Source organism: Lathyrus oleraceus, chromosome 1 (assembly GCF_024323335.1).
Source record: "Lathyrus oleraceus cultivar Zhongwan6 chromosome 1, CAAS_Psat_ZW6_1.0, whole genome shotgun sequence".
NCBI classification, from domain to species: domain Eukaryota; kingdom Viridiplantae; phylum Streptophyta; class Magnoliopsida; order Fabales; family Fabaceae; genus Lathyrus; species Lathyrus oleraceus.
The window spans coordinates 383,307,752-383,331,436 of NC_066579.1; positions in this window are offsets into that span (position 1 = coordinate 383,307,752).

Sequence of the window (23,685 nt, forward strand, 5' to 3'; positions counted from 1 at the left end):
TGCTGAACTGTTTAAATAGAACAGTACTGGTGCGCTCGCTACTGCCTCGCCTAGCGAGAAGCCAGCGAGCGCGCTCGCTGCAGCCTCGCCTAGCGAGCTGCAAGCGAGCATGACAGCAAGTGCTTTTGCAAATGCAGCACTTGCATGTCATCCAGCCTGAAAAAGCACACAATACTCATACAACATCAAACATAAAACAGGAAATACTTACAATGTTGGGGTGCCTCCCAACTAGCGCTTGTTTAACGTCGGCTAAGCTCGACGGTGCGATGCTCACAGGGGAGCATCGAGCGGCTGAGCACAACTCTCGCGATCCACATGACCGCCGAGATACACTTTCAATCGTTGGCCGTTCACGGTCCAACTGTCTTTCTCGTCCATGTCTTCAATGATAATGGCCCCGTATTCTTTTACTTCTTTCACCCGAAATGGCCCGGACCATTTTGATTTCAACTTCCCGGGAAACAACTTCAACCGGGAGTTGAACAATAAGACCAATTGTCCGGGCACGAATTCTTTGGTTCGGATCTTCTTGTCATGATATTTCTTTGCTTTTTCCTTGTACAACCAACTTGAGTGGTATGCGGCATTGCGCATCTCCTCCAACTCAAGTAGTTGTACTTTCCTTTTGTTACCGGCCAACTCATGTTCAAAATTTAGAAATTTTAGGGCCCACAAGGCCTTGTGCTCCAATTCAACCGGCAAATGGCAAGTTTTACCAAATACCAATTGAAATGGAGTTAGGCCAATTGGAGCTTTAAAGGCCGTACGGTAGGCCCATAATGCTTCGTCCAATTTTTGGGACCACTCTTTTTTAGAATTAGACACGGTTTTTTCTAGGATTCTCTTAATCTCTCGATTAGAGACCTCCGCTTGCCCGTTAGCCTGAGGGTGGTACGGAGTTGTCACCCTATGCGACACACCATAATGTTTTAGAATTGTTTCCAAAGGTGCATTGCAAAAGTGTGACCCTCCGTCACTTATCAACACTCGGGGTGTTCCAAAACGGGAAAAGATGTTTTTCTTTAAAAATTTTATCACCGTTTTGGCATCCGCCCGAGGTGAGGCAATCGCCTCAACCCACTTAGAGACATAATCAACAGCTACAAGCATGTACTCATTCCCGTAAGAGGGTGGGAAAGGTCCAACAAAATCTATGCCCCAACAATCGAACACTTCCACTTCTTGGATATTTTGGAGAGGCATCTCATCTCTCTTACCTATCCCACCACTTCTTTGGCAACTGTCACAACTTTGCGCATGGGTATGTGCGTCTTTAAAAATAGTTGGCCAATAAAATCCCGATTGAAGAATTTTAGTGGCCGTTCTAACCCCATTATAATGACCGCCATAAGGCGAGTTGTGACAATGCCAAAGGATGCTCTGGGCTTCATCACCAGTTACGCATCTCCTTAACAGGTTATCGCTACCCAACTTAAACAAGTATGGGTCATCCCAAACATAATACTTTGCATCCGAAAGGAACTTCCTCTTTTGGTTCGAAGTTAGATCGGCCGGCACACAACCACTAGCCTTGTGGTTTGCAAAGTCTGCAAACCACGGCCTAACTTGAACCTTAAACAATTTTTCATCAGGAAATTCTTCCCGGATTTCCTTTTCAGATGCGGTAACCTCGACATTCACCAAGCGGGATAAATGATCCGCTACCAAGTTTTCCGACCCCTTCTTGTCTTTAATTTCGACATCGAATTCTTGTAACAAGAGGATCCAACGGATGAGCCTTTGCTTCGAATCCGGCTTGGTCAGCAGATATTTAATCGCCGCGTGGTCGGTGTACACCACGACTTTAGACCCTATAAGATAGGACCTAAACTTTTCTAGCGCATACACTATTGCGAGTAGTTCTTTTTCCGTTGTGGCATAATTTATTTGAGCCTCGTTAAGAACCTTGCTCGCATAATGTATAGCATGAAAAGTTTTGTCCTTTCTTTGGCCAAGTACCGCTCCAACGGCATAGTCACTCGCGTCACACATTAGTTCAAAATTTTCATTCCAATCGGGAGCGACTATTATTGGAGCGGTAACCAATTTTTCTTTTAAAACCTCGAAAGCTTGCAAACAATCGTCGGTGAAGAGAAATACCTGATCTTTGGCGAGTAAATTGCTCAAAGGTTTAGCCACCTTTGAGAAGTCCTTGATGAAGCGCCGGTAGAACCCCGCGTGCCCCAAAAAACTACGGATGCCCTTCACATTGACCGGAGGGGGTAATTTTTCAATTACATCAACCTTAGCTCTATCCACTTCAAGCCCCCTTTTAGAGACTTTGTGGCCTAGCACAATCCCCTCGGTCACCATAAAGTGACACTTTTCCCAATTCAGCACCAAATTAGTCTTCACACACCTTTCCAACACCGTCTTCAAATTTGCCAAGCATAGACTAAACGTCCCACCAAACACCGAGAAGTCATCCATGAAGACTTCCATTGTTTTCTCTATTAGATCGGCAAAAATAGCTTGGACACATCGTTGGAATGTCGCCGGCGCATTGCAAAGCCCAAAAGGCATTTTTCTGTATGCGAACACTCCAAACGGACACGTGAAAGCCGTCTTCTCATGATCAACCGGGTCAACCGCAATTTGGTTGTACCCGGAGTAGCCGTCTAAAAAACAGTAGTATTGTTGGCCCGATAGTCTTTCAAGCATTTGATCCATAAATGGGAGTGGAAAATGGTCCTTACGAGTCGCGGTATTCAACCGTCTATAATCTATACACATTCTCCATCCCGTGGCAACTTTAGTCGGGATCAATTCGTCTTTGTCATTACGGATTACGGTCATTCCACCCTTCTTCGGAACCACGTGCACGGGACTAACCCACGGACTATCCGAGATCGGGTAAATCATTCCCGCATCCAAAAGCTTCACCATTTCCTTTCTTACAACCTCTTTCATCGTAGGATTTAAGCGGCGTTGTGGTTGAGCCACCGGCTTGAAATCCTCCTCCATCAAAATCTTGTGCATACAATAGGATGGACTAATTCCTTTAAGATCGGAAAGAGTCCAACCCATAGCTTCTTGATTGGTCTTTAGCACAAATATAAGACGGGCTTCTTCTTCAATTGTCAAAAGGTTGCTTATGATAACCGGCTTGCCCTCGGTATCATCAAGGAATACATATTTCAAAGTCGAAGGTAACTCTTTTAATTCAATTGACGCTTTCTCGTCAATTACCTCCTTCTTCAAATTTTCTTCCTCTACTTCCCACGGTTGTAGGTCTTCCAAGCTATCAAGTTCCTTCAAGCATTCCTCAAGAGCTAGCTCCTCTTCAACAGTGAAAACCTCCAATGAGTCGTCGAGAGCTAACTCCATAGGAGATATCTCGTGAATATGCTTTGAAACTTCCATAATAGCGTCTTCGATCACATCGATTCGAAAGCCATCATGTCTATCTTTGGAATGCTTCATCGCCTCGAATAGATCAAAGGTGACCTCCTCATTTTGAACACGCACCTTCATTAAACCGTCATCAACATCAATCATCATTCTTGCGGTCTTCATGAATGGTCGGCCCAATATGAGCGGAGCATCATCATCTTCCTCCATATCAATTACAATAAAATCCACCGGGAAAAAGAATTTGTCGACCTTCACCAACACATCTTGGGCTACGCCATGAGGATGGGTCGTCGACTTATCCGCCAATTGTAATGTCATTCGGATGGACTTAATCTCGATGTTGCCAAGCCTCTTGATAATTGACAAAGGTATAAGATTTATGCTCGACCCCAAGTCAATAAGTCCCTTTCCGACATACACATCACCAATTTTAACCGGCAATGTAACTCTTCCCGGATCAACCTCTTTCTTAGGAAGCGTCCTTTGAATGATGGCACTACAGCTCGCATCAAGGACGATGGTCTCCGGTTCCGTATACCTCCGCTTTTTGGTTAGTATGTCCTTCATGAACTTGGCATACTTTGGCATTTGTTCCAAAGCTTCAGCAAACGGAATGTTTATTTGTAATTGCTTAAAAATATCCATGAACCGGGCGTAATGCCGTTCATTTTCCCTTTTGGAAGGGGCATGAGGGTAAGGAAGGTTTTGGACAGGAGTAGCGCTCACTACCTCCTTCCCTTTCGCTACTCTAGCGCTTTTCCATCTCGGCTTCTTCACTACCTCCCTTATTACCTCATCATTTTTATTCTCCTCAATCTCCACATTTTTTTCATTTTCAACTTCACCATTATTTTTATTCTTTTCAACTACTTCCTCATCACTCCACACTCCTACTTCACCATCAACATTTTCTTCCACTATCTCCTCCTCAATCTCCTTCTCTTTCTCTCTTTTTTCACTCTCCACTCTTTTTTCGTTTTCACTACCCAACTCCCTTCCACTTCTCGTCACAATCGCCTTACAATGCTCCTTAGGATTTGTTTGCGTATTGGCCGAGAAAGAAGGACCGGTTTGTTGTTCAGCTAGTTGCTTGGCAAGTTGCCCCACTTGAGTTTCAAGATTTTTTATGGCCGCGTCATTACTCTTTTGATTGGCCATTGACATTTGCATGAATTGCGTCAATGTCTCTTCCAATTTAGAATTGACTACCGGCGGTTGTTGAGATTGATACGGATTTTGGGGAGGATTTTGACGGCTAGAAGAACCACCTCCATAACCTTGGTTATGATAATAGTTGCTTCTAGGTTGGAACCCTTGGTTCCCTTGGAATTGTTGTTGTTGTTGTTGTTGTTGAGGGTGCGGTTGATAAGGTTGTTGTTGTCTTGGTTGATAGTCCCGTTGATTGGCCATATAGTTCACTTCGTCAAAGCCGGGAGGTGGACAAAATCCGGTGTCATGTTCACCTTTACAAAGTTCACAACAAGCTATTTGTTTAACTTTTGACGGTTCTCTTAACTCTTTGATTTGTTGCGTTAAAAGTTCCACTTGTTGTGAGATGAGCTTGTTTTGGGCAAGTATGGCATCATTCGTCCCTAACTCAAGCACTCCCGCCTTCTTCAAAGAACTTCCACGACTTTGACTTTGAAGATCATTCAAAGCCATACGGTTGATAATGTTGGTGGCTTCTTCGGCACTCTTTGACATCAACGAGCCACCCGAGGTGGCATCCAACAACGTCTTACAGTTTGGTTGAAGTCCATTTCTGAAGATATGGATTTGAGTTAATTCATCAAATCCATGCCCTTTACATTTCCTTAGCATGGACTTGAATCTCTCCCACGCTTCATTCAACGATTCACTGGTTCCTTGAGAAAACACCGAGATGGCCGTCTTTGATTCCATGAATCGGTTATGAGAGAAAAATCTTTCAATGAATTTCTCCTCTAACACATTCCAATCTGTCATTACGGCAGGTGTTTGATCGAGATACCAATCCTTTGCTTTACCGAGCAAAGCGTGAGGAAATAAACGTCTGAACAACGGAAGCTCCTGAGCCTGATCCACTCCGGCAGCCAATGCTATCTCATAGAATTTTGTGAGAAAAGCAAATGGGTCTTCATGGTCCATTCCGGTGAATGGACTCCCATACAATAAATTCAGAGTTCCCGTCTTCATCTCAGCTTGCCTTCCTGTGTGGTTAGCAAACTGAGCGGTGTTCCTTGGACTGTTGATACATGGAGTAGAAATCGGTGGTGGTGGTTGTGGCTCCATGTTTGGTACGAATGTGTGTGGATTGGTGGTTGAAGAACTTTCTCCTTGCTCTTGGCGTTGCCTAGCCTGTTGCCTCCTACGTCTTGTTTTGCTATTGAGCCTCCTTGCGGTTCTCTCGATCTCCGGATCAAAAAGAAGTTCGTCCACAGGGACTTTCCCTCGCATAAACCGTAAGCTGCACACTAAACCAAACGAATTACAAGCACAAGTCAAAAATTCACAAGCTAAAACTTAAACAACCAATGCGATGCTCGCAATATCAATTTACAATCCCCGGCAACGGCGCCATTTTTGTTGAGACAGTTTTTAAGTGTCGGGTTTTGTTATCGTATCCACAGAGATTGTAAGATATCACTGCCGTTCAATGGTTGAATTAATCTTAACTTAATGTAACACTAGGGTTTTGGTTTTAATCAAGTTATCTTGCATACAAAGTAATTAATTGCGGTAAAAGTTATGTTTTGATTAATATGAGAAATATTGTCAAAGTTAGGTTTCAATGATTACATTTGCTTTGCATGTATTTGCTCGGTCAACAATCTTATAAACTCCTTTAGATGATAAATAATTTCACAAAGTCCTCTCAATGCGTTTCTCTCGAACACCCATTGTGAGTTTTGTCATTTTGATCCATTGTTTCTCTCGAACACAATCTATCAAAATGACAACTTTTTGGTGCAACCTTATGGTGAACAAAATCATTCGTTACTATCTCTAGCTAACAAACAAGTTTGGATGAAAACCTAGGTCAAGAATCGGTAAACATCTCTCGATCAAATACCAACACAAAGAGTTTTAAATAGAAACAAAGTTTTCATCATATATTTACCGTTAAAGAGTTTACAAATGAGGATCCTTACATTTACACACAAAGCTTGGAAATCACCTACATCTAACCTTGACAAATGGAGACTTAGCTACTCATTTTCATGGTAGCTTGGTCGGCAAGTAAGAAAAGAGGGTTGATCAACATCCAAGTCGAATGATCGAAGTTGGATGGGAATCCACCTTCTTTTTGTGGAAGATGGTTGCTAGATGATGAGAAATGAAATTAGGGCATCAAAAATCCCTCCAAACAATGCTGTAAAATATCTAAGAGAAAGTACAAAAAATGGAAAAGTTGGTAAAAAGTGGTATGGGCACAAAAAGTGGCACCTGCTACTTATAGACAAGTGCAGAACTGTCACGTTCGCTAGGCGAGCAGATGGCTCGCCTAGCGAAGGCCAAAAGTGGGCACAAAATGCCCCTGCGCCCAGAGAAAACTGGGCCTGTGGAACTGTCATGTTCGCCTAGCGAACAGACCTTCGCCTAGCGAAGAACTCGCTTCAACCTTCGCCCCAGCGAGGTTGAGAGGTTTTGCTACTGGAATGCTCGCTGGGGACTCGCTAGAGCCTCGCCTAGCGAGCTAGTGCTGGCTGCTCTTTTCACCAAAACAGACTGAATTCGCTGCCACTTCGCCTTCAGTTCGCCTAGCGAATTAATTAACCAATTTACTGGAGCCTTTCGCCAGGAGCTCGCCTAGCGAAGGTTTTGCTTCGCCACATCCTCGCCTAGCGAGCTGGCAGATGAAATGCTCCTTTGCTTTGGTTCCTTTGCCAATTCTCTTGTGTCTTTATTATCGATTAATTCATGCCTTTCCTGCACAATAACAAACACATCAAAGGCACCAAGCTTGTTTATCAATGTACGCATTCCATGTAAAATAAATGTGACTTTGACAATTTTAGCAGGGTAAAAGGGTGAAAGATGCCCACATATGATAGCTCAAATAAACACTTTTGGGCATCTAACAATCCTTCAATTTGAGCTCTCATAGAATTCCCTAGCACAAAAACACAAGCACAATAGTATATACACAATTATGTGCTCAAATGAGCAAAAGGCAAATGGCATTAACATAAACATGTGCTCAAGTGAGCAAAGGAAAAAGCAAATGATAATATGTGCAAGAATAGTAAATTGCATAAAAGTAAAGAGTAAAAAGTAAATGTTAATTGTCAATGGTTAGTGTTAGTAGTTAGTGTGCCATAAGGCAAATTTAGCGCTATGTTAAGCAATCGTAATTGGACTTATGTAGAAGTCACAACTATCTGAGGCCGGTCAATAATAATGTAGGCAACAACACAAGTTAGAAGTCTTGATTAGTGAACCAAGTTCCAACAACTTGCCATGCCGAAAAGAAAAAGAGAATTGATCTTGTATTGGTTTAAGCCTTTTGCATGATTTAGAAAACAACCTATCCTTAATGCAAAGCCATTCACTTTATCAATTGATCAAGATGAATTAGATTTGAATCAAGGAAGATTAAGTCTCCCTAATCAATGCTAACTTATCAACCTTCAACTCATTGATCAAAAGGAAAGAAGAAGAAGAAGAAGGAGATGGAGAATGGATAATGAAAATGGAAAGATCAAAATGCATAAGATGAAATAACATGTACCAATCCAAATGTATTGACCAAATGACATTGAAAGTCAAAGTCAAACAATGATAAATCAGAAATGAGATGAAGATTGGAGATCAAATAATAAGCAAAATATTTTTGGCATTTTTAATATTAAAATAAACTTGAATTAAAAATAAAGGAAAGGTCAAACTTCAAAATCACTTCAAATCAACCTTGAAAGGTCCAAGTAATTTATCCCAAGTTCCACAAGGTCAAACAAAGTTTGACAATTTTTTTTAGCATTTTTAAAAGTCAGAAACTATTTTTAATTAATTAAAAATGAATAAAAATAATCTAATTGAACTAAAATCTCAAATAAATATCAAATCAAATTAAAAAAATTGATGAGAATATTTTTCATAGATCCATCATCATTCAAATAGGTTAGGAAAATATTTTTGTATTTTTTGAATATTAAAAACTATTTAAAATGAATTAAAAATAACCATAAAAGAGAAAATTCACAAAAAATATCAAATGACCAAATAAAAAATATTAAAAATCAGAAATAGAAACTAGAATTTATTTGAAGACTAATGCAATTGGTCTCATATTTTTTGGATTTAAAATAAAGAAGATATTGATTTTTGAAATAAAAGGGAATAAACAAAATAAAATCAGAAATTGAAATAATATGAAAAATAAGGGATCGTTGGATGTGTTTCATTAATTGATGTGGCACATCAAATGGTACAGAGGCGCGCGCTCACCATGAGTCCAGGTCAATGCGTCACACACAACATTAAAATAAGTCATAATAATCAAATGCCAAGATCAAATCTGGAAAATGAATCCAAGGGTCCACAATGCATCTGGCAATGGGACGACCACCGGAGCCACCTTCTTCTCCGGTGAGCTTGGATTTTCCGGCCAAAATTGCAGAGATCCAAAAGGCAACCAAAATGCACGATCCATACCTCTTTAGAAAGCTGGAATGATGTACATCATCCCCGTGCCACTCAATTCCACTCTAGATCTCTATATTGAGAGAAATCAGAGATGAAAGTTCCATGGTGTTCATCATGAACTCAATGGATTTCAAAAATTAAATGCATAATCATGATGCCTCTATTGAGAGGACTTCAGCCAACACAAGATCCTAGCAAATAGGTCAATGGATGATGAGATTCGAATGAAATACCAATTGAAGAATAAGCTTGAATTCTGGGAACTTGAGCTCGATTCCTTGCTTTCTTTGCCAAAACAAAAGATCAATGAACTAAATGATGAAGGTTTAGAAGCTTTAGATCCAAAGATTCAACCAGATGTAGTTGAATTTTGGATCTGAAAAATTTGAAGAAAAATGGAAATAGCTTCTTTGGTGAGGTTGGGGAATCACTTCAGCAGGGTTTCAGGCGCCTTTAGGTTGAGTTTGAATGAAGCTGAGCACTTCTATTTATAGCAAAACAAACTGCAAGCAAGGTGAATTCTCATGTGCATGGAATTTGGACTCTTCATGCATGAGCCTGTACAGGCGCGTGCAAAGCCCAAAAATGGATGTAAATGCAAGCTGAACTCAGTCTGGAATGATTTGGACGTGTAATTAGAGCTGCATTAGCCTTCCAAGCTTCAAATCAATTTATGATGAACATTAAAGTTGTTCATATTGTCCTTAAGAACATTTTTGCTTTTGGAACCATCTCCATTTGACCAACACATAAAAAGTTAGATCTCAGTGCATTTCAAAATAGTCAGATGAATTGACTGATCAACTTCTCAAGTCCATGACTCATATCTTGATGAATTGATGATTGAGGACACTCAAATAAGTTCAAATATGCATGAAATGATGAATTAAAGAACTTCCCTTGATTGTATTTGATCATGGGCTGAGGTTGCTTCAAGAGCAAGGCATTGTGGTGCACAGATGAATTAGGGTTTCTTTGGGGGACAAACCTTAAACCCTTTGACTTGCTTTGATCAAAATGATAAATTGAGATGCTAGGGAGGCATATTTGATGGATGAGAGCTTTGGGATCCATTACCATGCTTGCTATCATCTTCTCTTGGCCATGTCTCTGCACAGATGATCTCCTTGAAGCTCTTGACCTTGTGGTTGCTCAAGCTACAAACAAAAGACGTTAGTGACATATTTTTGTGCTTTTGGTTAGTAAACAAAATGAGAAAAGCAATGATATACAATTCAAGCATGCTTGGTGATCTCAATTCAAGCATGCTTGTCCTCAAGCAAAGTATGCCTCTTGAAAGACAAGAGGATTTGCATAAAGAAACAGTTTCTCCGAAGTTGGATAAACGGCTCAAACACAAGCGAAATCCGCAAAGAGACGAATTTTGGTCCCTAAGAGACCTCATGATGCGAAAGTATGTATGCAAATGGTAACACTATGTGGGGATATGTGTCCACAAAGAAGAAAAGAAATTCGGAGAAACTGACAATCCATATGAATAAGTCATTCTATGGGACAGAGACTCTACCGGGGAGTAAAGGGCTGAAAATGCGTGAGCAGGTCACGACTTGAGACTTGCTAAGAGACACAGAGAGAATCCATGAAATAAATCAATGGAAGGACTCGAGCCGACTCGAAGGTGCATGTGTTGGGGAATATGCCAACACAACAAGAATTATCCGCAACGGATACTTCAGATAAAAATCCGGACTCAAGTGGGGAACGTCCACCAAGGACTCAGCTGAGGAAGATCCCAACAGAACTCTCCTGGGGAGACAACGGGATGAGGTGTTACCGGTTACTGGGTAATAAGCTCAAAGAGACGTGTGATCTAGACACCGATATAAGGGTGAGAGAACAACATGCTCAGGAAGGATGAATATCTAAGACCGGTATAAGGGTGAGAGATATCAATCAACCAAATCATTTGAGGAAGACCCAAAAAGGTATATTTCAACTTAGGAAAATCTGACTCCACAGGGGACAAAAAAGTCATAATAGGGAGCAGAAAGAAGGAACACCAGGGATGCCGGTTACTGGGCATATAATAGGTGACCAACCGAAGCATGAATTAGGGAATATTCCCAAAACACTCATCATCCAAAAAGAGGGCAAAAAGCAAACTCGATTATGGGATGGACATTCGATTCCAAAACAGGGATGCGAATCTTACTCAACTGGGAAGAACAAAAGGCTTCAACCAAAGAGTGCATAAGATATATTATCTATTACCGTCAGAACGTAGATAATATACTCGCATGGAAGATTATCCACAATCGGTTACTGGGTTAATAAAGGATAAATCGACCGACAAAGAAAGGCATCGAGACACCGAAACTAGGTATATAATGATGACCAATCAAAGGGAGCAACAAACATTACCGACAACCGGTATGAAAGATGACTTGCTGGGGATAAACTGCCTAATCAGAGCAATTATCCAAGAGAAAAGGGGAATATCAACACCGAACATTGGATAATGATAACCGTCAAAGAGGGAATTACATCTACCGGATACTGGGTAGAAAACCACGGAAGAGTAACCGTCATCGATTAGGATGAATAAGAAGGTTAACTCTGCAAAGGGGAGAAAATAGGGTTTACAACTACCGGTATAAGGGTAGAAAACCACAGACTCCGCCGGGGATAAGATGAATGATTACTGAGCAATTATTCATTTATACCACGGGGAACCAAAGGAAACAGTCACAAAAGGCCAATTTAGGATCAAACCAAAGAGGCAAACTGAATCAAGACTCGTCCTAGTGAGGATATAACTCAATAGGGGAACCCATCCCAATATATGTGTTGGGAGGAAGCAAAAACAACCTTCGTCCACGAGGATATAGCTCAGTGGGGAATGCGGAAGGAAAGATAAACACTTTTGCTTAATGGGCTGACTCTACATTGAGGGATCAGACACCGACATCTGCTTGGGGAACGTATTACCAACTAGCAGAGAATAACAATCAAAGATATATGGCAAAGAATACAATCATGAATATCTGTATGTTTAAAAATTATATGCACACATGCGTGGTTTATGTATGATGAATGCTGACAAACAGACATTGCTAACACAAACAGCTCCAAAGAATAAGCGCATAAACATCCGGTACTACATCTCAAGAGAGAAAGCCAGATTCCACGGAGAGTATCCGATCTGCCGGGGAATCAGGGGTACCCGGAAACAAAGACCTCTGCAGGGGAATGAATCATCAGTCAATCCGGCTGGGGACAGGAGTTATTGCACAAATAAAATCTGCCACATAAGCAACTCTATTGGGGAATCTATCCAAGGGATAAAGGGATTCTGGGGATCAACCACCAAGTACCGTACCTACCAAGGAGATCACATCTGCTGAGGAGGAAAGATCGCTACTCTGCTGAAGGGAAAAGTGGTGAACATCTCACCAAGCAGGAAAGCTACAAAAGGCTCCAGAGGAAGAAGATACAGTCATGCTAGGAATATGAACAAATGTCTTACCCTGTTGGAGATCATACCATCCTTGGGAGAGCACTGAGGATCTCCTAAGTATCCTTATGTCATTGTGAATGTTCACTTTGTTTAAAAACAAATTATGAAAAATTTGATTATTCAAAACAATGATATTTTCTCAATTAAAACATGCAAAACATTTGTTGAATAGAAACAAATAAGAGTGGTGGATAAAAGGCTCAAATTTATTTGATGGAATGGTAGTCTGCAAATGGCAAGACTCCATAGATCTTTACAAATTTAAACTTGGTGATATATATTGGAAAAGGGCTACATTGAACATAATGACCATTTCTCCACCAACTCTGAATTCAATGTATTTGAAGCTTCGGTTGATTACGAATGAGCAAGAATCTCTGACGGATGACAGTTGTAGAACAAAGTCTTGTCAGGATGCAGTTACTTGCCAAATCCCTAATTTTTGCCTAGATTGCCCCAGGATGAGGTACTCAATCTAGCGGGATTCATATATTCATTTTTTCATGTCTCTAACTTTTTCCTGGATCGCCCTTTCGGGTTTTCAATCCACCGAGACGCTCATTTTTTTGCCTAAGTCGCCCTTCCGGGTTTTCAACTTAGCGAGCTATTCTATTTTTAATTCTAGGCGAAGTATTTCTTGACTGCATCTGAATTCACAGGACGAGTGAAATCCTCCCCATCCATAGTTGTAAGTATCAAAGCACCGCCTGAAAAGGCTCTCTTAACAACATATGGACCTTCATAGTTTGGAGTCCACTTGCCCCTGGAATCAGGCGCGAAAGACAAGACTTTCTTGAGCACAAGGTCACCTTCTCGGAACACACGAGGCTTGACCTGCTTATCAAAAGCTTTCTTCATTCTTTGTTGATACAACTGACCATGGCACATGGCATTCAATCTCTTCTCTTCTATCAAATTCAGCTGGTCATAACGACTCTGAACCCATTCAGCATCAGTCAACTTGGCTTCCATCAACACTCTCATTTATGGGATCTCCACCTCTACTGGGAGTAAGGCTTCCATGCCATAAACAAGAGAGAAAGGGGCTGCCCCTGTTGAAGTACGAACAGACGTACGATATCCTTGTAAAGCAAATGGCAACATCTCATGCCAATCCTTATACGTGACAACTATCTTCTGGATAATTTTCTTGATATCCTTATTAGCAGCTTCAACAACCCCATTCATCTTGGGTCTATAAGGAGAAGAATTATGATGCGCGATCTTGAACTCACTACACAACTCTTTCATCATTTTATTGTTCAAGTTAGATCCATTATCAGTAATGATCTTATCTGGCACACCATAGCGGCATATGAGTTGATTCTTGATAAACTTCACGACCACCTTCCTGGTCGCATTTGCATACGATGCCGCTTCAACCCACTTGGTGAAGTAATCAATTGCTACGAGAATAAATCTGTGTCCGTTGGACGCTTTCGGCTCTATCATGCCAATCATGTCAATTCCCCACATAGAGAAAGGCCATGGTGATGAGATCACATTTAGGAGTGTCGGAGGAATATGAATTTTATCCGCATAAATCTGACACTTATGGCATTTCTTCACATATTTGCAGCAGTCAGACTCCATTGTCAGCCAATAGTAGCCTGCTCTCAACATCTTTCTAGCCATGGCATGTCCATTGGAATGAGTACCAAATGAACCTTCATGGACCTCAGTCATCAACAGATCTGCTTCGTGTCTATCCACGCATCTGAGCAGAACCATGTCAAAATTTCTCTTATAAAGCACATCGCCATTGAGGTAGAAACTTCCTGATAATCTCCTCAAAGTCTTCCTATCTTTTACAGATGCCCCAGGCGGGTAAACCTGGTTCTGAAGGAAACACTTGATGTCGTAATACCATGGCTTATCATCTTTCACCTCTTCTACTGCAAACACATGAGCTGGCCTGTCCAAGCGCATCACAGTGATATTGGGAACTTCATTCCAAAGTTTTACCACAATCATTGAAGCAAGTGTAGCAAGAGCATCTGCCATCCGATTCTCATCTCGAGGAATATGATGGAAGTCAACCTCATTAAAGAACGTTGAAATCCTCCTCGCATAATCTCTATATGGAATGAGACCAGGCTGATTCGTTTCCCATTCACCCTTAATCTGATTAACAACGAGGGCCGAATCACCATATACATCAAGATGCTTGATCCTTAGATCAATGCATTCCTCCAATCCCATAATACAGGCCTCATACTCAGCCATATTATTCGTGCATTTGAAAGTTAGCCTTGCTGTAAAAGGAATATGTGTGCCCTGAGGAGTAATAATCACTGCCCCAATACCTTTTCCATACTGATTTACAGCGCCATCAAACACCATACTCCATCTGGAACCAGGCTCTGGCCCTTCATTGAGTGTAGGCTCACCGCAATCCTTCATCTTCAAATATAGAATCTCCTCATCCGGGAAGTCATACTGAACTGGTTGATAATCCTCGATCGGCTGATGTGCCAAATGGTCAGCCAAAATACTACCTTTAATAGCCTTCTGAGCTCGATACTCAATATCATACTCAGATAACAACATCTGCCAACGGGCAATCCTCCCTGTTAAAGCAGGCTTCTCGAAGATGTACTTGATTGGATCCATTCTGGATATCAACCAAGTCGTATGATTTATCATATACTGGCGTAAGCGCTTAGCAGCCCAAGCCAAAGCACATCATGTCTTCTCAAGCATCGAGTATCGAGACTCACAATCAGTGAACTTCTTGCTCAGGTAGTAAATATCATACTCTTTCTACCCTGATTCGTCTTGCTGACCCAGGACACAACCCATTGAATCTTCAAGAACAGTCAGATACATAACCAATGATCTTCCTTCCACGGGTGGAGATGGAATCGGAGGTTCAGACAGATACTCTTTAATACTGTCAAAAGCTTTCTGGCAATCCTCGGTCCAATCATGGGACTGATCTTTCCGGAGGAGCTTGAATATCGGCGCACATGTGGCAGTCATGTGGGATATGAATTTGGAAATATAATTCAAGCGGCCAAGAAAACCTCGGACTTGCTTCTCAGTTTTGGGCGCAGGCATCTCTTGTATTGCTTTGACCTTTGCAGGATCAACCTCAATACCTCTTTCACTGACGATAAAGCCCAATAACTTGCCGGAACGGACTCCAAATGTACACTTGTTGGGATTCAAACGAAGCTTGTACTTTCTCAAACGCTGAAAAAGCTTCAACAAGTGTTCTACATGTTCAAATTCCGTTCTTGATTTTGCGATCATATCATCAACATATACCTCGATCTCCTTGTGCATCATATCATGAAACAAGGTGGTCATAACTCGTTGATACGTGGCTCCGGCGTTCTTCAAACCGAAGGGCATCACTCGATAACAGAATGTTCCCCAAGGTGTGATGAATGTTGTCTTCTCCATATCCTCGGGTGCCATCTTGATCTGGTTATATCCAGAAAATCCATCCATGAATGAGAAGACATTGAATTTAGCTGTATTATCTACCAACATATCAATGTGTGGTAGAGGGAAATCATCTTTCGGACTAGCTCTATCCAAGTCCCTATAGTTCACACACATCCAGACCTTTCTGTCTTTCTTACGCACGGGCACGATATTGGCCACCCATTGAGGATATGTAGAAGTCACCAGAAACCCTGCATCAATTTGCTTCTGAACTTCCTCTTTGATCTTCACTGCCATATCAGGATGAGTTCTTCTGAGCTTCTACTTCACAGGCACGCACTCAGGCTTCAAGGGTAAGAAATGTTGCACAATATAAGTATCTAGACCTGGCATGTCTTCATATGACCATGCAAAGACATCGACATATTCTCGTAGCAATTCAATCAACCCCTTCTTAACAGATTCTTCAAGGAGTGCCCCAATCTTTACTTCACGAACACAATCCTCAGATCCCAAGTTGACTGTTTCCAGATTCTCAAGATGCGGCTGAATGATCTTCTCTTCATGCTCAAGTAGACGGGTAATCTCGTCAGGAATCTCTTCAACATCATCTTCTTCCGCCTCAAATACAGAGAATTCAAAATTGGGAGATGGTGTTGGGTCATTATGTTCAATGGGTTTGATCAACATGCATAATAATTTTGGATATGAAAAACTTTAGGATTCAAACAAGGCAAATCATTATGCAGATGAAAAGATTGATTTTATTCTATTTTTAAGGTTTTATGTGATCACCAATTTCATGCAAAAAAGCAAAAAGGGAAAATAGTTGGAAAAACAAACATTTAACATGAATCTATTGAATAAAAATATCATTGTATTTATGCGCCAACCATGTCATCACTCCTCCTTTTGGCATGGGAGGAGGGTTTTTTTTAAACACAATGAACATTACTTCGACTTATGGATAACTGTTGGAATATCCACAACGACCCAATTATTGCAGATTCCCCCAGGGATGACGAAGTTGCCAGAATCCTCTTCGTCCTTTTCCAGAATGGCAGCAGCTTCCTCGCCTTGACTGGTGTGGATGAACCCCCCACTCTTGAACAACCCTTGGGTGTTGAAAACCCTAGATGAATAACCTATGCCAGCCCGAGACTTGTTGTCTTCTAGCTCAATCATTTTTCCTAAACCAGCAGTTGCACCACACTCAATGGCCAACTTTGTATCTTTATAGGAAGCAAATGAAGGAGTTCTCTTCTCAATAGGTTCAGCAATAGATAAAGCTTGGAAAGGAGTTCCAACTTGATCCTCAGCATCTATATAAGAGAAAGAAGATAAATCGCTAACCAGGAGAGCCTTTTCTCCCCCTACCACCACCAACTTCTTATTCTTCACAAATTTTAGTTTCTGGTGTAGGGTGGATGTCACGGCGCCTGCCTCGTGAATCCAAGGTCTGCCTAAGAGACAGCTATACGATGGGTGAATATCCATAACCTGGAAGGTAATCTGGAAATCACTTGGTCCGATTTTGACTGGGAGATCAACTTCCCCAATCACAGTTTTGTGAGACCCATCGAAAGCCTTTACAACTATTCCACTCTGCCTCATGGGAGGCCCTTGATATGGCAGTTTCGAAAGAGTGGTCTTTGGCAATACGTTCAGTGATGACCCAGTGTCCACCAGCACATTGGACATGGCGTCGTCTTTGCAACCCATAGATATGTGTAATGCCAAGTTGTGGTCTCTTCCCTCCTCGGGGAGATCAGAGTCACAGAAACTCAAGTTGTTACAAGCAGTAATGTTTGCAAAAATGCTATCGAACTGTTCTATTGTGACATCATGATCTACATATGCCACATCCAAAACCTTCTGCAGAGCCTCTCGGTGTGGTTCTGAATTCAATAGCAGTGATAACACTGATATTTTGGACGACGTTTGTAGAAGCTGGTCTACAACATTGTACTCACTTCTTTTGATGAGCCTCAGCATCTCATCACAGTCTTCTTTCATATTGCCACTCGGGCCAACAGAAGCAGGAGTTACCAATGTAGAGGAGGGCTTAACAACAGGTGCCGGATTCGGAGTGCTCACCGTATTCTCAATCGGGCGTTCAACAGAATCAGCACTAACTTGGGGCTTTGGCGGTGCTGAAAACACACGACCGCTGCGGGTCAGACCGCTAAGATCCGCAATGTTAACAACAGAGGAAGATGGCAAGGACACTTCTTTCCCATTTTCTACAGCGACAGCGTTGTAGCGATAAGGAATTGCTTTTTCGGAAGAGTACGGTACTGGTCCGGCTGGCTTGATGATCAATGCAGGAGAAACCTTCTGCTTGCTACTATCATACTTGATAATAACGGGCTCGGGGATCCAAAACACTGGAGAAATTACGTTGACCTCGTCAGCATCTTCATCAACATTTCAGTTTTGAAGGATCTCAATAACTCCTTCATCGAGCATTTCTTGAACATCTCTGCGCACCTGGCGACAACCTCTCTGATTGACAGAACAGACTCGACATCTATCATGGTCATGCTCATAATGACTATAATCACATAGCAAACGATGCATCTCGACCAGCGATTGTCGAATATGACTGACATACTTGACTTTGTACTTGCCAGGGCAACCCTGGACCATGTTGACAGATTTCCCATGCTCGGGCAATGGGTTCTTCTTCACATTAGGACCTACGTCCTCGAAACAAAGAATGCCACACCTCACAAGGTCTTGAACCTTGGTCTTCAAAGGGTAGCAATTCTCCACGTCGTGGCAGGGAGCACCGGAATGGTAAACACAGTGTAATTCGGGCTTATACCACCACTGGGGGTTAGCAGGTATAGCCGGTGGGTTCCGCGGAGTAATCAACTTCCTCTTTATCAAAGAGGGATATAATTCTGCATACGTCACCGGAATAGGATCGAATGTGACCCTTTTCCTCTCGTAACTCGTGCTGGTTTGATTACTGTTTCGAGGCTGGTAGGCCTGCTGTTGCGGAAGGTGCTGCTGTGGTTGCTGATGTGGTTGCTGATTATTGTTATGTTGATGGTATTGTTGATTGTCTCTGAAGACAGGTGCTATATGAGCCACCTGGTGCTGGTTACCGGCGGGACGCACAGTCTTCCTCCTCACAGAGGGTCTTCTTGGTTTCACATGGGAGGTCACAACATGTGCCTCTCCATCTTTCTTCTTTGCAAACTCCCTATAACGTTTGGCAGAAGAGCCTTCTTCTCTGGTCAGACATCCTTCTCTAACCCCTTCTTCTAGACGCATCCCCATATTCACCATCTCGGTGAAGTCAGAAGGAGCGCTAACGATCATCCGCTCATAATAAAAAGAACTTAAGGTCTTCGAAAAGATCTTAGTCATCTCTTTCTCTTCTAGCGGAGGCACGATCTGTGCTGCTAACTCTCGCCACCTCTAGGCGTACTCTTTGAATGTTTCCTTGTCCTTCTGGGACATGGCCCTCAATTGATCCCTATCGGGAGCCATATCCATATTGTACTTGTACTGCTTGACGAAGGCCTCGCCAAGATCGTTGAAGGATCGGATGTTCGCACTGTCTAAACCCATGTACCAACCCAGAGCGGCACCGGACAGACTGTCCTAAAAGTAGTGTATGAGCAACTGGTCATTGTCGGTCTGAGTCGACATCTTCCTGGCATACATGACTAGGTGGCTGAGAGGACAAGTATTTCCCTTGTATTTTTCAAAGTCAGGGACCTTGAATTTTACGGGGATCTTCACATTAGGAACCAAGCAGAGTTCGGCAGCAGACTTGCCGAAAAGATCCTTTCCTCTGAGAGTTTTCAATTCCTTGCGAAGCTCAAGAAATTGATCATTCATAGCGTTCATCTTCTCATAAACATCTGGGCCTTCAGATGGCTCAGAATGATAGATGGTGTCGTCTACTCTAGGCAAAGTGTGCACGACCGGAGGAGGAACAGAAAGGACCGGGCTAGATGCCGGCATAGAAGCAAAGGTGGGAGCAAGACCCTCGGGCATGAAATTGGGAGGCATCCCCCACGGGAACCCGGCTGGCATGGCTGTTGGAGCAAAGTGTGCACTGGCTGCAGGCACAGTCGAGGAGACAATCTCAGAAATGACTGTCCTTTGGGGAGGAGTTAAAGGTGTCGGAGAAGACTGGCTCTGAGCAGCCAAGAATGATTCCATCAAGGCACTTAATCTGGCCACTTCCTCTTTCAGCTCGCGGTTCTCTTGTTCCAGATGATCCATCAGTCTCGAAATGTTGGCCATGGTGTAGTACCGGTGAGTCAGCTTGTCTTCAAAATAAATAAAGAACACAGAGTTAGACCACAGGACAAGAAGCTGGGAACAAAACCTGCTTATGCACATGATGCATGCAATGCTCGTGCATATGATTTTTCAAAGGAACTCTAGGGTTTTATTTGCAATTTTTTTTTTGGAAATATTAAACATTTATCACATATGGAAATATCTCATCAAATAATATCGGGGAAAAGAAGTACAACATTGATAACCCTATACAAGAGAAAAGGAAAATAATCATCCTATGGATCCCTAGAAATAATCATCTAAAGCTCGGGACACAGGAAGATAGGATGCACGAAGCCTCTTCACCTCCCTCTCGTAGGCTGCCTCCATATCTGCTTTCTCCTTGGCGAGTCGGTCGTACTTCCTCTTCCAAAACTTGGAAGACTGAGGAAGTAGAGAAGTCCATGCATCATTAGGATCATCAATAACTTGATGTTCAAGGAACTCTATCAAAGCATCCTTCTCCTTGATCTGCTGAAGCAACTCCTCCCTTTCACAGATCCAAGCACGTGATCGGTCTTCATCTCTCAACTCCTCTACTCCTTGGTTAGGGAGGGTTGAAGGCCCAACCATAACCAAAGGTGTAGGTCTCGGATACTCGTAAGGCATAAGATACTCAAACGCTCTCTTCCTAACCCAAGCAGTATAAGGCTCCATAGCAACACAATTCTTAGGACCCAACTCTTTCCTTCCTTTCCTATGAATCTTGCGTCAAGCGCGGATCATTCTGCCCTTCAAGCCTTGGGGATCTTTACCCTCCTGAAAGAACAAACCCTCTAACAAAATGTTATTGGGTTTATCCTTTAGGGGGAACCCAAGCCGACGACGTACTAAAACAGGGTTGTAGTTAATCCCACCACATGTGCCAAGAAGAGGTACATTGGAGAATTCACCACAAGAGTCAATAATCTGCACACCATCATACCCACGGTTGTACCAAGAGATATCATCATTAGTGAGAGACATAAGCCTCGTGGACCACCATAGACATCCCTTGTTCTCCTTGAAGGCGATCATCTACGGTAAGTGAGAAATAAACCACTTATACAACAGAGGCAGACAACACACAATGGCACCGCCACCCTTTGCATTCCTCATATGCAAAGAGAAATAGGTATCATCAATAGTCATCATCCGAGAGGGAGTGTACTAGGGTTTAAACCTGCCAAACATGTTCTACAAGAGGTTCCCATAGTCATCATCCCATCTTTCGGATATTATCGGAGAAACGACTACTCGTATTCCAAAAATATTCACAAGAGAGACTCTTATAAGTGTAGTATCGCGTGACAATCGTATCAAATCTTACATTTGAACGACTTTCACACTACATCCTAAGAATAGGCCAAGATGGGCTTGGTAAACTAAGGTCCTTGGCTTCTAAGGTCTATATTGGAAAGAGTAATGTCTAACCACAACTTACTTGTGTGACATTATTGATCCCAACATGACCTCCACCAAGTGAATGGACTTGCAAGTCAACTTGCTAAGGAATAACTCCACACAAGTCAACAAGACTACGCCATTCTCCTATCCTAAGTGCACTCGAGTCCGGGTATAGAACTCATCTCACAAAGATCACCAAGCATACAAGGAATTAATATCAAGCAATTCAATCATTACATACAATACAGTAATCCCAAATTGCACAAAAATATGTCACAAGACAATACAATTCAACAAGCATGAAAAGTTGGCAAAACCCACTGGGCAAATGTTCCCCAGCAGAGTCGCCACTTTTCTGTAGCGGGGTATTCGTTACCATTAGAGATATTGACTAAATCCAAGGTAAATCATACAAGTCGAGTCGCCACCGCACTTCTATTTATCCAAAGGAATGGTTAGAAAGCGAACAAAAACCTAATAGTTTTAACAAAAACTAGTAAAAGAAACAGAGATCTGGGTAAGGGGGTTGGTTATGCAATGGGAAGGTGTTAGGCACCCAAAACATCCTAGGTACTCCTAGGGAGCCCTTTTCATACTTGTTGTAAAGGTTGTTGTTTTGTGATAAATTGTTTGTGCAAACATGATTGAAGAGATGAGGAGAGAATGTACAAGTTTATTTATATTGGTGTTTGGATGGATAAACCCATTGCCTACGTACCATCTTATAAAAAGATTAGGATCAAAACCTCGTAGTTCGGGGTAAAAATCTCAAAAATGAGTTGGTGAATTGATTAGTCCAAAAGCCTTAAGGTCTTTTGTTATCAAAGGGAGAGAACTCAACCAAACCACAAATCCACCATGTGAGGATAGCTTCAACATGCTAGTGAGGGGTTAACCCTATAATAAGCATGGAAGACTCATTGTCCATCACTAAGGATATAGGTGAGCAATACATCTACCACAAGGATAACTCAAACCTAATAGCTAAAGGTTATGGAAAATTTGATTAAGAGAGTGGCCATTGGAACCACAAAAGACATTTGAATGGGTTATATTTACCAATTAGAAGTATATACAAAATGGTCAAAGTCGTCTTAAAGATTCAATTTAAAATAAGTGTCATGAAAATAAGGTTTGGAAATCAAAAGCATAAGGCTTAGGTGTCTAATAGTTGAAAACAAAGGTTAAATGTTTGCACAAAGAGTTTTGGCTTGGGTTAGAGTGGAGAGAAGAAGAAGAAGGGCTTAGTCCTAAGTAAAACAAAAGGTGAGGGATAAAGAAACAAAACCACAATGGAGTTCCTCTCTTGAGATCATATTGATGATCCAAGTAGCTCCCATCCTTTGGAATAAACAATCACAAAAAGCATAAGCAATCATCAAACAAGCCTCTTAAGAGATCCTCAATGTATCTTGTGTCTTTCACTTTGGATGAACATGACAATGGTCCTTCAATTTGAGCTCTCATAGAATTCCCTAGCACAAAAGCACACACATCAAAAGTTCCATGAAGTAAATCAAGAATTGACAAGAGTGAGTTTAGAGATTTGGTACTTCTAATCCATCTTCATCATTAAGGTCCATTTACTTCAATTTTGCATAAGGAAAGTCCTATAATCTAAGTCCATTTCTCCATTTCTTTGCATAGGGAATATCCTAGAATCTAAGTCCATTTCTTTGCATTTGGTTCACAACAATCAAAACAAAAACACAAACACAATAGTATATACACAATTATGTGCTCAAGTGAGCAAAAGGCAAATGGCATTAACATAGACATGTGCTCAAGTGAGCAAAGAGAAAAGCAAATGGATAATATGTGCAAGAATAGTAAATTGCATAAAAGTAAAGAGCAAAAAGTAAATGTTAATTGTCAATGGTTAGTGTTAGTAGTTAGTGTGCCACAAGGCAAATTTAGCGCTATGTTAAGCAATCGCAATTGGACTTATGTAGAAGTCACAACTATCTAAGGCCGGTCAATAATAATGTAGGCAACAACACAAGTTAGAAGTCTTGATTAGTGAACCAAGTTCCAACAACTTGCCATGCCGAAAAGAAAAAGAGAATTGATCTTGTATTGGTTTAAGCCTTTTGCATGATTTAGAAAACAACCTATCCTTAATGCAAAGCCATTCACTTGAT